The 17,902-nt window shown below is 43.9% G+C and overlaps 1 protein-coding gene and 1 long non-coding RNA gene across 2 annotated transcripts in view; both read left to right on the plus strand.

The window, feature by feature from the left end:
- LOC111970128 (testis-expressed protein 264) overlaps positions 1 to 17,902 on the plus strand; it is a 140,867-nt gene that overhangs the window by 98,537 nt on the left and 24,428 nt on the right. The window lies entirely within an intron of this gene.
- On the plus strand, positions 14,278 to 14,684 carry LOC139028382 (uncharacterized). Its single transcript, XR_011480586.1, has 3 exons — positions 14,278 to 14,324; positions 14,471 to 14,520; positions 14,616 to 14,684. It is a non-coding gene; the product is annotated as an uncharacterized lncRNA (long non-coding RNA).

Here is a 17,902-nt window from a genome sequence, read left to right on the forward strand (position 1 = left end):
AAACTCAGTAACTGTTATAAAGTCACCACTGGCCTYATGGGGAAATCCCTGAGCAGTTTCCTTCCTTTCTGGCAACTGAGTTAGGAAGAACACCTGTATCTTTGTAGTGACTGGGTGTATTGACACACCATCCAAAGTGTAATAATAACTTCACCATGCTCAAACAGATATATATATTCAATCTTTTTATTTTTACCCATCTACCAATCGGTGCCCTTTGCGAGGCATTGGAAAACATCCCTGGTCTTTGTGGTTGAATCTGTTTGAAATGCACTGCTCGACTGAGGGACCTTCCAGATTTTTGTATGTGTGGTGTACAGAGATGAGGTAGTCGTTTAAAAATCATGTTAAACACTATTATTGCACACACAATGAGTCCATGCAAATGTATGTGACTTGTTCAGCACATTTCTACTCCTGAACTTATTTAGACTTGCCATAACAAAGGGGTTGAACACTTATTGCATTTTTTTAAATATTTGTAAACATTTCTAAAAACATAATTCCACTTTGACATGACAGGTTATTGTGCGTAGGCCAGTGACAATTTCATCCATTTTAAATTCAGGCTGTAATACAACAAAATGTGGAAAAAGTTGAGTGGTGTGAATACTTTCTGAAGGCACATGCATACATACATGGAATCTGTCTCTCAGAGAACAGAAGTTTGTAGGGAGTGGAAATGCGTGTTAGTTTTTGTCTCTCCACAAAACAAACCTGGGAGAGATGTGCTAACTTATCCATCCATACCGTACCACACATATGTCAGAGTCAAGGCCCGCGGGCCACATCCGGCCCGCGAGAAGGTTTTTTACGGCCCCTGGGATGATCTTGATTTATTATTAGAACCGGCCCGCAGACCGCAGCAAGCCGGCAGCCCGCAGATCTTTTACACGCACCAATACTACATTTCCCACAATGCAACGGTGACGCACCGAGCAGTAGGCTGCTTCATTTCAATATTTATTGGCACAGCAGTCGTCAGCATCACAGTAAAATTAACTTTCAGATACCCATCAAAAATGGCAAAACGGAAGGTGGACACTGAGAACCGGGGGTTTCAAACAAGGTGGGAGTCGGAGTATATGTTCACGAGGTAGCTGGAAAACCTGTGTGTCTTCTGTGTGGAGAAGTGTGGCGTCCTGAAAGAGTATAATCTGAGAACGACATTATGAACGAAACACGCGGACAAACAAGAATATGGACATGGAACAAAGGCTACAAAAGGCAGAGAATTAAACGAGCCTCAAAATCTCGAACAGGCTCTGTCAAAAAAAGCCAATCACAAAGGCCAGGCTGCTGTCAAGGCCAGTTTTATTTTGGCAGGAAGAGATCGCTAAATCAGCCCGGCCATTTGGACGGGGGATTTCATCAAAAACTGCATGATTAAAGTTTGTGCAGAAGTTTGCCCAGAAAAAAGGAAACTCTTTTAAATGTGAGTCTGAGCAGAAACACCATTGCGAGAGAGTAGACCAGTTGTCCATCAATCTAAAAAGAGCAGCTTGTGAAAAAGGGAAAGATTTCATTGCATATTCCTTGGCTGTGGATGAGAGCACCGACATTTCTGACATTGCCAGTTGTCAATTTTCATCCGCGGAGTTGGACTCCAGCAAGCGTGACAGAGGAGTTTTTGGCTTTACGTCCTATGCATGGCACAACTCCGGGGCATGATTTGTATGAAGAGGTGTCAAGATGTGTAAATGAGATGGAGCTGCCTGGGGAAAAACTCGTGGGTTTGACAACCGACGGAGCACCTGCGATGTGTGGACACAGGAGCGGACTGGTGGCGAAGATACGGGAAAAGATGCAAGAGGAAAACGCGACAGGTGAGCTGACAGCTTATCATTGTATCATACACCAGGAAGCGTTGTGCGGTAAAGCCTTGAAAATGGAGCATGTAATGAGCATCATCACGCGCACAGTTAACTTTATCAGAGCCAAGGTTTGAATCACCGCCAGTTCAAGGCATTTCTGACGGAGTTAGAAACGGAGCATGGTGATTTGCCTTATCACACAGAGGTGCGATGGCTAAGCCAGGGAAAGGTGCTTCAAAGATGTTTCGAGCTTCGTGAGGAGATTTGTCTGTTCTTGGACAGCAAAGGGAAAGACACAACACAACTCCGAGACGAAATGTTTCTGTGTGAAATGGCTTTTCTGTGTGACATTACGAGTCATCTGAATGCAATGAACTTGCAGCTGCAGGGTCGGGATCATGTCATCTCTGATATGTACAGTACAGTGAAGGCATTTAAAACCAAACTGACTCTGTGGGAGACGCAGATGCGGAAAGAAAATTTGAGCCACTTTCCCAGCTGCCAGACCATGAAAGAGAAGCTCTCTACCAGTGCGTTCCGAGCGCACAGTTGGCTGATAAAATAGGTATGCTTGCCGCTGACTTTCGACGCCATTTGCTGACTTTGAAGCACAAAAAAGCAGGTTGGAACTGCCGGTAACCCATTTGCTGTTGACGTGGAAAGCTCACCACCAAACCTCCAAATGGAGTTGATTGACCTCCAATGCAATGATGCACTGAGGGCAAAATATGCGGCAGTGGGTGCTGCGGAGTTCGCCCGTTTCCTCCCGACACAATCCCCCCCAGCTGCGCATCGGGGCTCAAACGTTGTCTATGTTTGGCAGCACATACCTGTGTGAACAACTGTTTTCTTTGATGAACCTGAACAAAACTCACACAGAAGTCGACTTACTGCTGAACACCTCCACTCAATTCTGAGGATTTCCTCAGCTCAGAGCCTTACCCGAACATTGATGAACTTGTGGAAAAGATGGGACACCACCAAGTATCACCCTCAACCTCAAACAAAGTGAACATTACTGTGCAATCACATATTTAGAGTTTTTACTCAGTTCAAGTTTAAAAGTTCAAGTTTAATATTTGTTTTCACTGCATGTTACTTCTCCTTAAAACAAAGTGTTGTTTTTTGATTAATAGATTTTTGCACTTTATTTTATTGTATTTCAATCCAATTATATTTTAAAAATATTTCAGTTGAGTGGATGATAGAAAATTGCTATTATTGTTTTTTTCTTTGAAGTAAATTTAGCCCACTTTTGCTAAAATAAGGAAATATAGGCTACTGATGGTGCCTTGAATACCGGTTTCTTTCATTTAATGTTCATGTTATGGGGATTTTTATATAAAGGAAATTTGTCTTTTGTGTCTGTTGAAAATTAAAGATTACTGACAGAGCCATAAGAAAATATTGCTTTATTTATCTGATCATATTGGAATATATTTGTTAGGTTTTCAGTAGGTTCAATTAGGTTCACTAGACTATATGCGTCATTTAAAAATTTTTCAATGAACATTCGAACAGTCCGGCCCTCGGCTTGTAGCTAAATTTTTTATTTGGCCCTCCGTCCATTTGACTTTGACACCCCTGCCGTACCACTATGTTGATTCTCCTCAAGCTCACTTTTATGAGGAGGCCTCCTTCATACATCTGAGCTGGTAGAAAATCCTGTCTACCGAGGCTACATTTCAACTCTTCCTAGATCAACCCAGGCCAGAGTCCCTTCACCAATGACTGCTTTCTGCCTTTACCTAACCTCTACTGCTGCTATCTTTAACCAACTGATGAAGAGGACATGTATGGATTAGACCTATAAAGGCTAGGACATACTGTATATTGAACCTGTTCATTAAACCAGTTCTACACCAGTCTCCCTGTCCCATTTCACCATCATTGTCCGCTCTAATTGTATTTCAGTACAATACAAATGTGAATACGTCTGATATTATTCACAGATTAACATCAGATCAATCAAACTGGGAGTTGGGTTGGCGATTTGAGAATTATTCACCATTTATATGAATGTATTTCTGGAGGTTCTCTGGTTTTTCATTCAATGCTTGCATGATTAAGGGAGCTTTAATGGCCAAGACTAATTGAACCCAAATCACACTAATGGCTCTCTAAATGGCCTGTGTTTCTGCTAAATTTGTGCACTGAGCTGATTTCTTACAGCCAAGGGTGATGCTAGTATTTGTTTTTATTGTTTGTTTAAAATGGGGTCCTATATGAGATATGGACCCCATTTTAAACATATACACGTGTATGGTCTCCTTACACACACACACACACCTGCTCTTACAGAGAATCAAAATGTCTAATTTGCCCCACTATGTGTTTTGTTCTGAACCTACAATTTGTCATTGGTTTGTCAGTCAGTAGAGTCATTGGAGTGAGACCAGGTTTGGGCTCAGCAAAGAAAAACTCCTGTTATTGTCTCTCTGTTAAGTGCCTTGTTATTCGCTGGATCTGAATTGGGTTTGGAGTAAAGAAGTGTCGAGCTGATCCCTAGAGAAGAGAGTAAGAGATGAGAGGCAGAGGAATAATCCATGGTCAGTGCAACAGGCCTGATTGCCTCTCCTCTCCCCCCAGCCTGCCTCATCGATTCTGGGGGAGCTGGGAGGACCACAGCGGCTGCTGACAGTCACTACAGCTCATCAAGTCTTCCTGCTCATCGATCGCTGGGTGCAACTAGAGGTTGAACCCAACAGCCAGCCTCCATCCTCCACCCTCCTCTAGCCGAACCATAGCTTGATGCCCAGCTCCGTGCTTCTCTGCCTGGCTGCTGTTGGCCACACTGGGGTGGAGGACACAGATAGCAGATGTCCTCCCTGTGACTGTCTGGGCTTGTCTGGAAGGATGCGGAAAATAGAGGCAACACAAGGAGGACAGAAATACTCTGTGCTGAGGAAGTGTGTGACCGGCAGGGACAGTCACAATTGAACACCTCTATAGAGGTGTGAAAGAGTTTTTGTCCGTCCCCACTGAGAGAGAAGAAAGAGGGAGGGAGTGGATGGGTTATAAGGAGGAAGGACTCTGGCTTTCTAATGGTACTAAGGGAGTAAATAGGCCAGGGGAGAGAGGGGACTCAGGGGACTCTCAGCAATTGTCACCCTGCCTTGCATTTGTATTAATTTTCCTCTGTCTGCCCGGGGACCAGCTATAAATAGACTGATCAGCTCTGTGTGTGTGTTTCTGTGTGGACTGTAATGAGCAGCCCCTTGTCCACAGTTTGGGGCCTAACTAGGCTGCACTCGGTCACTGTGAATGTGGGACGGTGATGGCCCTGCTCTCTCCTATCTCTCTTCTGTTATTCACAAACTGCTTCTTAGCCAGCTCTCATTTGCTGCATTCGTTGGGGAGTGTCTGTACACCACCTTCTGCAACTGGATCCTGGACTTCCTGACGGGCAGATCGTAGGCTATGAGGATTGGCAACAACACCTCCTCCACACAGACTCTTAACACAGGGCCCCCCCCCCCCCCCCAGGGGTGTGTCCTCATCCCTCTGCTGTACTCCCTGTTCACTCACCATCATCAAGTTTGTTGACAACCCCACGGTGGTTGGCCTGATAACCAACAACGACGAGTCAACCTATAAGATGGAGGTCAGTGAACTGGCATTGTGGTGACATAATGACAACCTCTCCCTGAATGTCAGCAAAACAAAGGAGTTGATTGTTGACTTCAGGAAGCAGAGGAGGGAACATGTCCTGATCCACATCAATGGGACTGCAGTAGAGAGAGTCAGCAGGTTTAAGTTCCTCGGCATCCACCGAGAACTTGACATGGACCAACAACACCAAGTGGGCGCAACCCCGTCTTTACTTCCTAAGGTGGCAGAAGAAATTGGGCATGCCACCCCGGGTCTTCTCCAAATGCTACTGCTGCACCAGTTTCCTGACCGGTTGCATCACGGCCTGAAACGGGAATTGCGCCATCCACGACCGCAAGGCCCTCCAGCTGGTGGTGAAGACAGCCCAGTACATCACTGGGACTATGCTCACACCCATCCAGAACATCTACTCGAAACACTGCCTGAGGATGGCCTGCAGCATCATCAAGGACCCCACACACCCCAACCACAAGCTGTTCCACTCCCTTACCGTTGTGCAGATATACCAACTGGCTCAGAGACAGTTTCTATCTACAAGCCATCAGACTGAACACTTGAACTGGACTGACCACCTGCTCGGATTCTCTCCACTTTAGCACAGATGCACACGCACACATCACATCTGCTACCAGACTCTTATTAGGATTGCTAAATGCAGCACAATTTAAACACTTGCCCCCCCACTCCCCCCTTCCCCAAAACACATGTAAATATTGGACTACAAGTTGTGCCTTCCTGTATTATACTAATGCTGAAATGTTTATTCTATTCTACTGAGCCATTTACTTTATGTTCGTATTCTTATCTTTTGTTATTTCTTATTGTTGCATTGTCGAGAATTAACCTGCAAGTAAGCATTTCATTGGACGGTGTATACCATCTGTATCCTGTATATATGACTAATAAACCTTGAACTTGTAACTACTGCCCCATAGTGGTATCCTGTCTTATTCCACTAGCACGGCAGCAGTGTCTTCCGAAGCATGTGTAGTTCTTTAGTGAAAGCCATGTCTGGTCTAGTGGTCTTTGATTGTCTCTGACTACTGTATTTTGTTGTGTTTTGTCTCCTTGATATCTCACTCATACACACTGTTACCTCACACACACACACACTGTTACCTCACACACACTGTTCTGGCAGCTCCACCAGAACAGGAACAGCCCATCTCCACCACATATCTAACAGCATCAAGTATCCTGGGAACCCAAACCTCCCCAGCTCAGTGGATGAGCAGACGATACACTGAGAATCCACTTCTTTTAATGCTAATGATCATTCTATATAATTACCCAGTTGGAATCATGAAGATATTATTTTTAATAACTTTAGATAGAGAAAGTGGGACAGAGACTGAGTAGAGAGGGATCTCATCATTTTGGGGGGAGGGCCGGGGGGGGGTCACACAGAGACATAACCGAGMCCAACAGAGAGGGATTTACACATTGTGTGACAACTTTTTATGTTTTTCACCTGTTACAAATTCTGCTTTCTATCTGAACGGGCATTTATAGAATGCAGTCCATTAAACCCAATTTCTCTTGTTTTGATTTGTGCATTCATCTTTGTCATGTCTTCTATCTGGCTAACATTTGGAATGATAAACTCTTCTCCACGCCTTAGCTGAGAGGATGACGGATTTTGTATTTGTTGTCGTATTGCAGCAGCTCCTCTTCACAATCCATATATGACCCCTAACCTTTTTTTGGACAGAGGGAAAAGTGGGCTTTGGCGACATCTCATTAGCCAATGAGGAGATTAGGTGTAAGGGAGGGACTGAAGAGCTTTAGGAGGATATGATGGGTTCTCTACAGATGGATCAGGGAGAATGAGAAGGTGATCCTTCACTAAAGGCTGAGCAAATATAAACTCTATGGGATTAATTTCATAGTCTTTTACTCTGATAACAGTATTGTGCTTGGGTTTCTACTATGCTGCTTGTGTACTGAAGACCCTGCACAGTTTTCTTTATCTGAAAAACTAGAGCACTTTACTTTCAAAGAACTGTATGTTCCTGACGTGCACAGCCATTCATTTCAAAGACCTCTACATGCTACAGTAGGTTTATTCATTGAGTGTTACTGTAGTACATTCCTGCTGTATTGCTCCAGTGTTTGAATGTCCAGCTAAACTATATAGCGGATGATCTCCAGTCAGAGCTGTGAACATTTGATGTGTTCTGGCCCTATAGACCCCCCTGAGAGACGTGACCTGCTGCTCCGCTTTCCCTCCTCTCGCCTCTCTCCTTTCCTCCCTCACTCTGCTGCTGTCACTGGGCTAGTCACAGAGAGGATAGAGAGATGGCAGATGAAAATGAGCAGAATGAATGATGAGCCTATCACAGAGACCTTTTGAAACGCTCTCCCCCGTGTGAAGGACAAACAAGGCTACCATCACACACATCTGGAAATTAAAAGGCTGCTTCTGTATTGGCGTCTAGCCTAAGTGATTGAAAGAGGGAGAAAGGTGTCTTAAAGACTCAGAAGTAGTGTTGCTTTTCAGTTTATTACCAGTGGTTTGTGTAAGGACTATGTACTGTACTGCACAGTGCTCTACAGTTATTGATAAATGTTGAATAGGCAACCTCTACTGCTTCTACGGCTAACCGTTTCTGTGGCTTGAATGCTCCAAGGGTGGTGTTACAGTACCTGTGTTTCCTTCACTCCTATAGTGTCTATGAAAAGGGAGGCTGTCTACTCTCAGAGCAGCTGCCAGAGAGAGCAAAGTCACGACAAACCCCCACGAGACCCTCCCTTCTCTCTCGCTCTCTGTCGCTCTCTCTCTCCTCCTAATTTTCCCTGTCTTTCCTCCAGTCAGTTACACCAACACTTAATGAACTTCCCAATTAAACAAATTATCCTTAATGACGCTAACACTTTCCTTAAAAATGTTTGCTTTCGAGGACAGAAAATCTAATTGGGCAGTTTGTATTGAGGGATTTGAACCTTGTCCTTGTATACCAATTGACTGCGGTTGCTCGATCAATTTGTGCTTGCTCCATTTTTTTGTCTCCGCTGCTTCGCTCTTCTATCTCTGGGTTTCTTTGTCTTGTCTTGGTCTGATTGAATTAATTAGTCAGGGATTTCACCATCGATCCAGGAGGAGGCTGAGGCTCTCTCATGATAATCTGCCTTCATTGTAAGCAATCGCTTGTTAATTAATGTCGCAGGACAGTTTTCAAGTGTGGTGCTCTGTGTCCAAATGCTCCATCCTCCAAACCTTCACTCTCTCTCCAGTAGTAGGGATAGTTTTTATCATCTGTTGCAATAGCAGCTAATGGATGCTCTGATTAATAGTATTTTCACTGAAACGTTGGTGTTGGTGTGAGATCCATTACATTGTTAGTGGAGCATCCAAGATCACCAGTGTGCTGGATGTGTGTGAGTTTTTTTCCCTTTCTAGCTAATGGCTGTGTGTCATGTAGTTGACGTGTTTCAGGGATATTTCTGCTCTGTTTTGATGCAGATAACTAGGGAGAAAAGAAGTATAGTTAAAGCACAGTCTTTTTATCTCTGATAACTTCCTTGTCCCTTCTCATGTCGGTCTGTCTCTGTCTAGAAGGCTTCCAGCACAATTATCTATTTTATTCCACCATACAGCACACTCAGTGAGAAGTAATGATATCAAATCTGAGAAAGTTTACAGGTTGGAACCAAGTGTTCCTCACTCTCTGTGAGTGCTGCTGGGTTTGCATGTGGTTAGATGCACGATGTATCGGTGAACATATTGGAATCGGACGATATTAGCTAAAAATGCCAACATCCGTTATGGACTGATGTCTAGTTTAACGCCGACGTTAAAAACCGATGTCAAAGCTACCGTGCATACCTATATAACGTAGGTACATGACGTAATGACGCCACATAAAATGTTGCACTACACGTGCAACACGGCATTCCTAACCTAGCCCACAATGTCTGCTGTGTGGATCGAGCAGTCAACAAGTCGAGCAGTCATTTTAAAGAGTAAGAAAATTTCAGTGAGACAACTCAAAAGCGAAATCTATTAAAGCCACGATAATGGAATTTATTGCCCTTGACAAACAACCGTTCTCTGTCGTGGGTGATGTTGGCTTTTGCCGACTGGTCGAGCACTGGTACACACTACCAAGTGCGCTATTTTTCAGATGTTGCCCTACCAGAGTTACATAGTAATAGCGTCACTGCTATTAGCTTCACGATATACATACTATGGAATGCCATTTTGGTCCTTGAGTGTCAAAAAAGATACATTAGCACTGTCAAAGCTGTACAAAAAAGTCTGCAAACAAGCAAACACCGGCCACGAACGATGTGTTTACAATAACACGTTGGTAATACAGCATCATTTGTTCAACCGCAACTTCTGGGGTAGCTAGCTTTAGCTTGGTACCTAGCTAGCATCAGTACAACCAGCCTGAAAACAATGACGAGTAGAAACTGCAGTCATTTTCATTATTCTTAGCAATGATTTAGGGATCCTTGTGAGTAAGTATTTGCTAGGTTGCCACTTGGCTAGTGCGACTCGACTGGACCGGGTTATGTGTTATGTGTAAAGCTAGCCACAATAAGGATTAGGCACAATAGTGGAATTTGTGGTTTTCCTTCAAAATAAAATATGTCATTGACAGTGATGCAAATCAATACGAATATTACAATTATGACATACTTTTATTTTTAAGGCTAACCACAAAAGCACACTTGTGGCTAATCCTTATTGTGGCTAGCTTCACGTAGATGGCTCCGACCACCATTAATCAAATAAGAACTCTTATAAATTAGGGTTATTTTAGATGATGACACCTAGCTATATAGTTAGCTAGCTAACTGTAGCTACTGAAACAGATTGTCGTTTTGCTATGTTTTTTGGGAAGAACATTGTTTGCATCCATGAACTAGCTAGCTTCTTTTTTTTAATGACCAGCACTGTAGGTGCGCGAGACAACTTTACAGGCATCATAGCATACGTGTCAATGAATCATTGTGACATATAAAATATGAGTGATAGTGTAATAACTACGTAAATAATGTATGAACGCGTTAAATTATTATGTGACGTGCGGTCATATTCAGGTCCTGATTGGTCAACAGGCTTATTTGACACGTCAAATAGTGTTATTTGTCGTGTATCTTTTTTGACAAACGGCATTCCGTAGAAATCCTGGTTTAGAATGAAACTGCTGAACAACGAAACAGCACAGCAAGTAAGTAAAAGAAATAGGTTTTGATTATGTTTTACTGGTGATGGGGACATACGTAAATGCCAACAAAATAACTCTTGTGTGTAACCTTTATTTAACTATGCAAGTCAGTTAAGAACAAATTTTTATTTACAATGACTCCCCGGACGACACTGGGCCAATTGTATGCTGCCCTATGGGACTCCCAATCGTGGCCAGATGTGATACAGCCTGGATTCGAACCAGGGACTGTAGTGACGCCTCTTGCACTGAGATGCAGTGCTTTAGACTAAATTGGTTAAAAGGCCGGTAAAAATAAACATCGGTATCATTTTTTTTTTGGCAAGGATAATATCTGTATCGGCCAAAAATGTAATATCGGTGCATCACTAGTTAGTAGTTATCACTGATACACTGCACCTTGAGATCAGGCTCATTGTCCAGACTAGGAAGTTTTCACACTAAGCATACCAGTCTTTGGTTTGTACAGTAGCCTGCGTATTCTGTCAGGGAGGTAGTTCTGGCCTCAGGTTCAGTTGAATGGCTGTTGTTGTTGATGTCAGTCCTATATATCAACCATAGCATGTTGGTTAAATAAGCTATAAAGCATTCCTTCATTATAATACATAGGACGAGATAAGAACGGAAAGGCGCATGGGTGAATTGTAGTGGGAATGGCTGGGTAGATAAGCACAGTGTGGGAAGAGTAGATATTTTCTTATCAGACTTCACAGCTCGATATGAAGAGAGCTTTCCTCCTATTAACATTTGTGTATCTAGAAGCTAAAGCCTAGTTTGATCTTCAAATAGCCTGTGTTCCTATACACAACTCTGTGTCTTTTAGCTCTATAGCCTGAGATCAGCTCTGTGTCTTTAGCTCTATAGCCTGAGATCAGCTCTGTGTCTTTAGCTCTATAGCCTGAGACAGCTCTGTGCTTTAGCTTATAGCCTGAGATCAGCTGTTGTGTCTTTAGCTCTATAGGCCTGAGATCAGCTGTGTCTTTAGCTCTATAGCTGTAGATCAGCTTGTGTCTTAGCTCTATAGCCTGAGATCAGCTTTGTGTCTTTAGCTCTATAGCCTGAGATCAGCTGTGTGCTTTAGCTCTATAGCCTGACAGATCAGCTTGTGTGTCTTTAGCTCTATAGCCTGAGATGAGCTGTGTCTTTAGCTCTATAGCCTGAGATCAGCTTTGTGTCTTTAGCTCTATAGCCTGAGATCAGCTGTGTCTTTAGCTCTATAGCCTGAGATCAGCTTGTGCTTTAGCTCTATATGCCCTGAGATCAGCTGTGTCTTTAGCTCTATAGCCTGAGATGCAGCTCTGTCTTTAGCTCTATAGCCTGAGATCAGCTTTGTGTCTTTAGCTCTATAGCCTGAGATCAGCTCTGTGTCTTTAGCTCTATAGCCTGAGATCAGCTGTGTCTTTAAGCTCTATAGCCTGAGATCAGCTTTGTGTCTTTAGCTCTATAGCCTGAGATCAGCTCTGTGTCTTTAGCTCTGCAAAAAGCCACACTTTATACTAACCCCAGACTCATATGCTTTTTACATGAGGAAACAAGATGAAATAATTTGATGAAGTAATAAGACCAATTATTGTGCAGCACAGGAGCCACTTAAATGCGTCTTTAACCCAGAAAAACACAACATTTTTATCAATGCTTTATAAAGCTCCTGAATTATTGAGGAGCGGGTCATGTAACGGGGAGAAAAGTAACACAACCACGTGCACTATTTTGGAAGGATTATAAAGGCTTTGTTACTACTGCCAAATACAGTAACCAACATCAGCATACTGCTCATCATAATATGCTGTTCACTGGCTGCCTATTTACAGAGAAATATACATAGAAACCCAATAAACATGTATTGTATAATTGTGATAACCAACTTGTATCCTTGTCTAATGGTTTTTAGTCTCTTCTTTGCATGTGGTTAGGGTTATTCTTAGCCAATGCTCCACAGAGGAGTTAACAGTTAGGCAGACGTGCTCTACTGTGCTGTTTTATGCTATGCTCTCCTGTGCTGTGCTGTTCTATGCTAAGCTATACTGTGCTGTGCTGTTCTATGCTAAGCTATACTGTGCTGTATAGATTCAGAGAGGTCCACTCTGTCCTCCATATGAGAGCAGAGCCCATCTCCGTCCCAGCAGCCCCTGTTTAAACCTCCAGCCCCAGACTGAGCAGGTTAACTGGAAGCATGTTTACTCCTGACCATGGAAATGGATCTCCTCCAACCAGGAACACAGCGATGCAGGATTGCGATGCGGGGAAAAGGGCAGGGGGAGGAGGAAGGAAATCCCACATCCTCCCATTGGAATTAAAAACGTTCACGCCAGGAGTGCCATTTTGATTATGACAGGCCAGTTAATCTATCTCTTTTTTAAATTTCCTCTGCGGTGGGAGGGAGATATTGGATGGCATCCGAGGAGAAAATGAGCTACCAGGAGACAAAGAATGTACTAATCTATTTATCATTAATTAATAATGCATGTGGGTGGTAACTTTATTTATGTTTGGCTGTCAAATCAGGGAATAGTAATTATTGGGTGTGGCAGAGGGCAGGACTCAGTGTGAGTGTCAAATCAGGAGATATTCATGATGTGGCGAAAGGGCAGGATCGTGTGGAGTGTCAAATCGGGGTTAATTATGGTGTGGCAGAGGGCCAGATCAGTGAGTGTCAAATCAAGGGATAATTATGTGTTGGCAGAGGGCAGGGATCAGTTGTGAGTGAACCAAATCAGGGCATAATTATGGTGTGGCAGAGGGCAGGATTCATGTAGTGTCAAATCAGGAGTAATTATGGTGGGCAGAGCGCAGGATCAGTGGGTGGGCAAATCAGGAGTTAATTATGGTTGGCAGAGGGGCAGGATCAGTGTGACAATAGGGTATGGTGAGGCAGAATCAGGGTCGGAAGTAATTAGGGGGCAGAGGGCAGGGATCTAGTGTGGGTGCAATATCAGGGAAGTTTATGGTGTGGCAGGAGGGCAGGGATCTTGGTGGACAAAATTCCAGGAGTAATTATTGTGTCGCAGAGGGCAGGATCAGTGTGGGACAAATCAGGAGTAAGTTTCTGCGTTAGGCAGAGGGCAGGATCAGTTGTGGGTGACAAACAGGAAGTAATTATGGATGTGCAGAGGGCAGGTCATTGAACAGGGAAATTAGTGGTGTGGCAGAGGGCAGGATCAGATGGGGTACAAATCGGGAGTAATTTATGTGTGGCAGAGGCAGGATCAGTGTGGGTGACAAATCAGGGTAGTAATTATGGTGTGGCAGAGGCAGGATCAGTGTGGGTGACAATCATAGGGAGTAATTATGGTGTGGCAGAGGGCAGGATCAGTGTGGGGGGTGACAAATCAGGGAGTAATTATGGTGTGGCAGAGGCAGGATCAGTGTGGGTTTCAAATCAGGGAGTAATATTATTGTGTGGCAGAGGGCAGGATCAGTGTGGGTGACCAAATGCAGGGAGTTAAATATGGTGTGGCAGAGGCAGGATCAGTGTGGGTGTCAAATCAGGAGTAATTATGTGTGGCAGAGGAGGATCAGTGTGTGGGTCAAATCAGGGAGTAATTATTGGTGTGGCAGAAGGGCAGGATCAGTGTGGGTGACAAATCAGGAGTAATTATGGTGGGCAGAGGCAGGATCAGTGTGGGTGACAAATCAGGGAGTAATTATGGTGTGCAGAGGGCAGGATCAGTGTGGTGACAAATCAGGGAGTAATTATGGTGTGGCAGAGGGCAGGATCAGTGTGGGTGACCAATCAGGAGTAATTATGGTGTGGCAGAGGCAGGATCAGTGTGGGTGACAAATCAGGGAGTAATTATGGTGTGGCAGAGGCAGGATCAGTGTGGTGACAAATCAGGATAATTATGGATGTGGCAGAGGCAGGATCAGGTGGGTGTCAAATCAGGGAGTAATTATGGTGTGGCAGAGGGCAGATCAGTGTGGTGCAAATCAGGGAGTAATTATTGGTGTGGCAGAGGGCAGGATTCAGTGGTGTCAAATCAGGGTAATTATTGGTGGCAGAGGGCAGGATCAGTGTGGGTGTCAAATCAGGGAGTAATTATGGTGTGGCAGAGGGCAGGATCAGTGTGGGTGTCAAATCAGGAGTAATTATTGTTGGAGGAGGCAGATCAGTGTGGGTGAAAATCAGGAGGTAATTATTGTGTGGCAGAGGGCAGGATCAGTGTGGTGACAAATCAGGGGATAATTATGGTGTGGCAGAGGGCAGATGCAGTGTGGTGTCAAATCAGGGAAGTAATTATGGGGTGCAGGAGGCAGGATCAGTGTGTGGTGACAAATCAGGGAGTAATTTATGGTGGCAGAGGCAGGATCATGTGGGTGACAAATCAGGAGTAATTATGGGTGTGGCAGAGGCAGGTCCGTGCTGGGTGACAAATAGCGAGTAATTATGGTGTAGCAGGAGGCAGGATTCAGTCGGTGGTGACATATCAGGGAGTAATTATGGTGTGGCAGAGGGCAGGATCAGTGTGGGACCGTACAAATTCAGGCGCAGTAATTTATGTGTGCAGAGGCAGGATCAGGTGTGGTGTGTCAAATCAGGAGATAATGTATGTGTGCAGAGGGCAGGTATCAGTTGTGGTGACAAATCAGGGAGTAATTATGGTGTGGCATGAGGTGCAGGATCAGTTGGGTAGACAAAATCAGGGAGTAATTATTGGTGTGTGTGCAGAGGGCAGATCAGTGCTGGGTGACAAATCAGGAGAGTAATTAGGTGTGACAGAGGGCAGGATCAGTTGTGGGTGACAAATCAGGGAAGTAATTATGTGTGTGCAGAGGCAGGATCCGCATGTGGGTTCAAATCAGGGAGTAATTATGTGTGCAGAGGCAGGATCAGTATGTGGGTGATAAAATCAGGGAGTAATATGATGTTGCAGAGGGCAGGATCAGTGTGAGTGTCAAATCAGGAGTACATTATGGTTGTGGTCAGAGGCAGAATTCAGGTGTTGAGTAGATATCAGGGAGTAATTATGGTGTGGCGAGGGCAGATCAGAGTGGCGTGTCAAATAGGGAAGTAATTATGGTGCTGGCAGAGGGCAGGATCAGTGTGGTGTCAAGTCAGGGAAGTAATTATGTGGTGCAGAGGCAGGTCAGTGTGGGTGATAAAATCAGGGAGTATTATGGTGTGCAGAGGGCAGGATCAGATGTGGTGACAAATAGGGAGTTAATGCGGTGGCAGAGGGCAGGATCAGGATGTGGGTGCAAATCAGGAGTAATTATGGTGCTGGCAGAGCAGGATCCAGTGTGGTGACAAAATCAGGAGTAATATGGTTGCCAGAGGGCCTAGGATCACGTGGATGACAAATCAGGGAGTTAATTAGTGGTGGCAGGGGCAAGGATTCATTGGTGTCAAATCAGGGAGTAATATGTGTGGCAGAGGGGCAGGATCAGTGTGTAGACAAATCAGGAGTAATTATGGTGTAGGCAGAGGCCAGGATCAGTCTGGGTGTCAAATCAGGGAGAATTATGGTGTGCAGAGGCAGATTCGTGTGGGTGATAAATCAGCGGGAGTAAATATTTGGTGGGCAGAGGGCAGGAGGTTCAGTGTGGGTGTGAAATGGAACAGGCGGGGCGCCGATGAGCCGTATATCTAACGGCCACTGTTTGCCATCCATTATTCACAAGCTCTTTCTTAATGATTAAGTGGTTAGGGGGTGAACGTTATTTAAAATAACGGTTACATGGAGAAAATCTGACCTCTCTGAAATGAAAATGGATGGCCCTCACTTCAGCAAATCTATTTTTACCTAAACCCTCCCTGAACTGTTGAAGAAGAAAAAAACAAGTGACCTTCCCCTATACCCATAATAATAATAATTAAAACAAAGTGGATAGCTGAGAACATGTTAAAACTCAGTGTAACATTGATGTGGCAACTCTCTTATGCTATGCTATTGCACAATTCTAATTTGTACCTGTAGGTCACATAAAGCTATCCCCAGTAAAATGAGCCCACCACCTCCACTGCTCGCACCTAATCCAGTCCCCACCTGTGACTGAAAACAGGGGGAGAAATGACAATTGAAAAGCTCTCTCTTAAAATGTAGAATGCTGTGTAAAATAGCTAAAAGGCTATAAAGTAGCATTTACTGTTAGTGAAGTTTCTAGGTAGCAAGTTAGCATACACTAGAGCTAACTGGGCTAGTCATTGTCTAAATGACAGGAAGAAACACATTCATAACCATAATGTGGCCTTTTAGGCCCACTTGATGTTGTACGCCCAGCAGAGAATCAGAGATGAGGGGCAGCATCGGGCACACATGGATATACACTGAGTATACCAAACATTAGGAACACCTTCCTAATATTAACCTGTCTCCTCCCCTTCATCTACACTGATTTGAAGTGGATTTAACAGGTGACATCAATAAGGGATCATAGCTTTCACCTGTATGCACCTAGTCAGCCTCTCATGGAAAGAGCAGATTTGAGTCTATAGAATGGAGCAGCATAAACAAAGGTAATTGTTTTGTATACTCAGTGCATAGCCTAATAAGCAACTCATTATAAAACACTGAGAAATATAGAAATATCATAAATTACAAATTACGTGACCCTCCCCTATTTATTTTATTTATTTACAATGACTGCCTACCGGGTAATAGTGGGTTAACTGCCTTGTGCAAGGGCGGAACGACAGATCCCACTATGTTGAACGAACATATTATCTGTCACCGTTTATAGAATTGTACCGAAACTTCCTGTTTCCATCACAGCTATCATGATATCTCTTTTTATACGTTATGACTTTACTAGCATAAACCACGTTTCCATCCACAGTCTCTCTCTCATGGATGCATTCCATTGGAGCTGTTCAACCCGTTAAGGCAGTGTGTGATCATCTGTTGTCCTGAAGCTGTGGAGGTCTAGGAGGTTAATTACTTTCTCAATAGAAGATATCTCTCAGCTTTCATGTCATCTTTATCAGTCACAACAACACCAGCACACAGACACTACAGCAAGTCCTGATATGTCCAGGAAATATGTCCTATAATTTGAACACTATTGGTGCCTTTAGAGAGGATTTGTAGTGACATCTGCGAAATGCCTCTAAGGGTTTTACAAATCACCTCTGCTCTGTGTTGGTCCCTGCCATTGGTAAACCAATGGAATTCATCCTTATTTGTATTCACCTTGATTTTTGAATGACTTCTACTTTTGTGAGATGGACTGTAATTCATATCAGGCTTTAAATAGCCGCTTGACAATAACCGGCCTCGGGATAATGCTAGCGGCAGAGCGGTTTGTAACAGAGAGTCTCAGCAAACCATTACCTCCTGTAATAGTGGCAAATTCTTCTCTACT

Source organism: Salvelinus sp. IW2-2015, linkage group LG11, assembly GCF_002910315.2.
Source record: "Salvelinus sp. IW2-2015 linkage group LG11, ASM291031v2, whole genome shotgun sequence".
Lineage (NCBI taxonomy): Eukaryota > Metazoa > Chordata > Actinopteri > Salmoniformes > Salmonidae > Salvelinus > Salvelinus sp. IW2-2015.